Raw genomic sequence first — 4,134 nt, 5'->3', positions numbered from 1 at the left:
AAACCAATCAGGACTCACCCAAATGGGTAAAAACATGTTGTCACCTAATCCAGCTTAACAACCACTCTTGATTAAATCACATCATCCAGGGAGATGATCTGATTATACTTTCAAACATACAGTATTGAATAGGGATTATTCTACCTTTATGAACTGGGATTTTGATTAAAACATGGCTTTTCTAGGGGGCATACTTCCTTTGAAACCAGCACAGGCACTCAATGTTCATGGATTGGAAAACTAAATATCATTAAGATGTCAGTTCTACCCAATGCAATTTACAGATTCAATGTAAAACCAGTCAAAATTCCAATAGCTTTCTTTGCAGAAATGGATCAGCAAATCATTAAAATTATATGGAAGGGTAAGGGGCTCCAAATAGCCAAAACGATCTTTTGAAAAAGAAGAAGAAAGTTTCCAGTAATCAAAACTATATGGTACAGGCACAAGGATAGATATATGGACTAATGGAATAGATTTGAGAGTTTAGAAATAAACCCTCACATCATTGGTCAATTGATTTGGTTTTTCTTTTTTTTGGAAAAATATGGAATGCTTCATGAATTTGCATGTCATCCTTGTGCAGGGGCCTGCTAATCTTCTCTGTACTGTTCCAATTTTAGTATATGTGCTGCCAAAGTGAGCATGGCCAACTGATTTTTGACAAGGTTGCCAAGTCCACTCAATGGGGAAAAAATAGTTTATTAAATGGTATTGGGAAAATTGGAGATATATATATTAAAACAATGAAGGTGGACCACAACCTCATACCATGTACAAAAAATTAACTCAAAATGGATCAAAACCTAAACACAAGAACCAGAACCATAAAACTCCTAGAAGAAGAGGGTGCAAGGGTAGTTCAGTGGTATAATTCTCACCTGCCATGTGGGAGATCTGGCTTCAATTCCCAATCCATGCACTTCCCTAGAAAACAAGCAATCAAAAATTCAACAAATGGTGCTACAATAATGGGATACTCACGTGGAAAAATAATGAAATGTGACCCCACTATAGAGCATACAAAACAAACAACAAAAAACTCCTGGAAGAAAACATAGGAAAGCATCTTTAAGTCTGTGTTAGGTAATAGTCTCTTAGACTTTAAATCAAAACTATGATCAACAAGAGAAAAAATTGTCATGGGAATTCATCAAAATTTTTTTTTAAATTGTCCATGAAAGGATGTCTTCATAAAATTAAAAACACAAACTATAAAATGGATAAAATATTTGGAAATATTGGGCAAAAATCTTGAATGAACATTTCTTCAAAGAAATAGCCAATAAGACATTAACAGAATCTCAACATCAGTGGCCATTAGGGAAATGCAAATAAAAAACTAGATACTCTTCTTTTCACACCCACTACGATATCTATAATAATAAGTGTTGGAGAGGATATGGAGAAATAGGAACACTCATTCATTGTTGGTGGGAATTTAAAATGGTAAAACTGGTGTGGAAGACAGTTTTGGCAATTCCTCAGAAAGTTAAGTATAGAATTATCATATTATCTGGCAATCCCACTTCTAGGTATATACCGAAAATAACTGAAAGGAGGGACTCAAACAGATATTTGAATACTCTTCTAGTTTGCTGCTGGAATGCAATATACCAGAAACAGAATGGCTTTTAAAAAGAGGAATTTAATGAGTTTATAGTTCTAAAGCCAAGAAAATGTCCCAATTAAAGCAAGTGTATAGAAATTTTCAATCAAAGTCATCCATCCAGGGAAAGATACCTTGGTTCGAGAAGGCCTATGAATGAAGTTCAGGGTTTCTCTCTCAAGTGAGAAGGCACATGGCGACCACAGTCATGGTGGACACAGTGTTATCTGCTAGCTTTCTCTCCTGGCTTCCAGTTTCATGAAGCTCCCTGGGAGGCGTTTTCCTCCTTCATCTCCAAAGGTCTCTGGCTGGTGGACTCTCTGCTTCATGGTACTGCAGCATTCTCTGCTCTCTCTGAATTTCCCATTCTCCAAAACGTTTCCTCTTTTATAGGAGTCCAATAAATCAGTCGAGACCCACCCAAATGGGTGGAGATATGTCGTCACCTACTCCAGCTTAATAACCACTCTTGATTAAATCACATCTCCAGGGAGATGATCTGATTACAGTTTTAAACATACAGTATTGAATAGGGATTAGTCTACCTTTATGAAATGGGATTTTGATTAAAACATGACTTTTCTAGGGGGCATATATCCTTTCAAACCAGCATACACACCAATGTTCATACTGGCATTATTCACAATTGCCAAAAAATGGAAACAACTCAGGTGCCCGTCAAGAGATGAATGGTTAAGCAAAATGATATATATGTACAACGAAACTTTATTCAGCTATGAAAAGGAATGAAGTTATAATATATGTGACAACATGGATGAACCTTGAAGACATCATGTTGAATAAAATAAGCCAGACAAAGAAAAACAAACATTGTATGCTTTCACTGATATGAGATAATTAGAATAAGCAAATTACAGACTCAGAAAGTAGTATACAGGTTATCAGAGGGTGGGGTTAGAGAAGTATTGGAGAGTTAATGCATAATATGTACCAAGTTCTGTTTGAGGTGATGGAACATTTTTGGTAGAGGAAGGTTATAATGATAGCATAGTATTTTGAATGTAATTAACACCACTAAATTGTATATATGAATGTGGTTAAGAGGGGAAATTATAGATTGTTAATATTTTCCTAGAAAAAAATTTTTAAACCATTGTTCTGTACAACACGGTGAACGCTAACATAAACTGTGGTCTTAGTTAATAGTATAATTACAATAATATTATTTCATCAATTGTAACAAAATTATATAATAATGTAAAATGTTCCATGTGAGTATCCTGTTAATCACCACCATTTGTTGAATTTCTGCTTGTTTTTTTGTTTGCCTGTTTGTTTGATGTTGGGGAAAGTGCATGGGCCGGGAATTAAACCCAGGTCTCCCCCTGGGTTTTAGGTATAAAACCTGCCCCCAAGGAAAAGAGATGGTTTTCTCTTCTTTTCCTATGAAATAAGAATTCTAGATGGGTAAAATTAGTTTTTTTTAAAACAGGGAAAAAGGAATTCATGAGGTCTCTTCATATTCATAGAGAAAGAATCACTGGAAAAAGTATACCAAATACCTTCACTGACATTCCTTAAGTGAAAGAGCATCTTACTGCTACAAATTGTAGCCTGAATTGCCCTGGTATCAGGCATCACCTGCCCAAACCATTATTCCATTGGGTAAATGTTTGTACATAAGTATCCTGACAAATGTCTCAGGAAATACATATCCTAGTCTTCATGCTCAATAGTTCAAGCAAGTGTTTCTTTACTGATCTTTAACAATTCATTTACTACCGCCATAGTTACTCTAAGATTCAAATTTAGAACCATTTTCTACAGTAAAGGAAGCAGCACCCCACATATATACATACACACACACACACACATATACAATGACACTTCCATTCTGTTCAGTCTGAAAAATATAAATTCCAACTATGTAGTTATTAAATACTTATCTATTAAAATTTAGAACTAATTGCAATAAATTCTACAAATTTTAATCTAAATGTTTCTCTAACTGCACTAATAACAGATATTAGATATTTGCATGACATATAACAGGTATACAATAATTAGTATTGGCAAGAATTCACATGTTTTTCTAAGCATCACATTATACCTATACAATAAATATTATCTCTATTTTATGAACAAGGAAATTCAACCCTAGAAAACTTAAGTAACTCAACCAAATAAAATAAACCAAGTGCCAAACCTGGGAGTTATCTTAGACACGATTTAATGAAGTTATGGATTGGAAAGTACATTTTGTCGGAAAAAGACTTTCTTATCTACATTCCCTTCAAAGACTAGGATTTGGGATTTCTTATTATTCACTCTCTTAGAACTCTGTACTTTTTCAAATGGCGCATCACAATTGTAATTAAATAATTACTAGTTTATTGTCTGCTTCCCTTTATGGATTATAAATTTCATGAGAGTAGCTTTTTGAGCATCTTGCTGCTGTTGCATTTCTGGGCTTAGAATAGTGGTTGGTATGCAGTAGGCCCTCAGTATTCTTGTTGAAAAATAATTGAATTATTATGTTACAAGTGTCTAATAGGTGAGTAGAT

At 34.4% G+C, this 4,134-nt stretch overlaps 1 non-coding gene across 1 annotated transcript; it reads right to left on the bottom strand.

The window, feature by feature from the left end:
• Nucleotides 1-541: 541 nt before the first annotated feature.
• Nucleotides 542-647, bottom strand: LOC143678430 (U6 spliceosomal RNA). Its single transcript, XR_013173240.1, has one exon. It is a non-coding gene; the product is annotated as a U6 spliceosomal RNA (small nuclear RNA).
• Between the last annotated feature and the right edge of the window lie 3,487 nt (nucleotides 648-4,134).

The sequence above is a fragment of the Tamandua tetradactyla genome, chromosome 3 (assembly GCF_023851605.1).
Source record: "Tamandua tetradactyla isolate mTamTet1 chromosome 3, mTamTet1.pri, whole genome shotgun sequence".
NCBI lineage: Eukaryota > Metazoa > Chordata > Mammalia > Pilosa > Myrmecophagidae > Tamandua > Tamandua tetradactyla.
The sequence above is the reverse complement of the archived record's forward strand: the minus strand, read 5'-3'. Positions and strand labels throughout refer to the sequence as shown.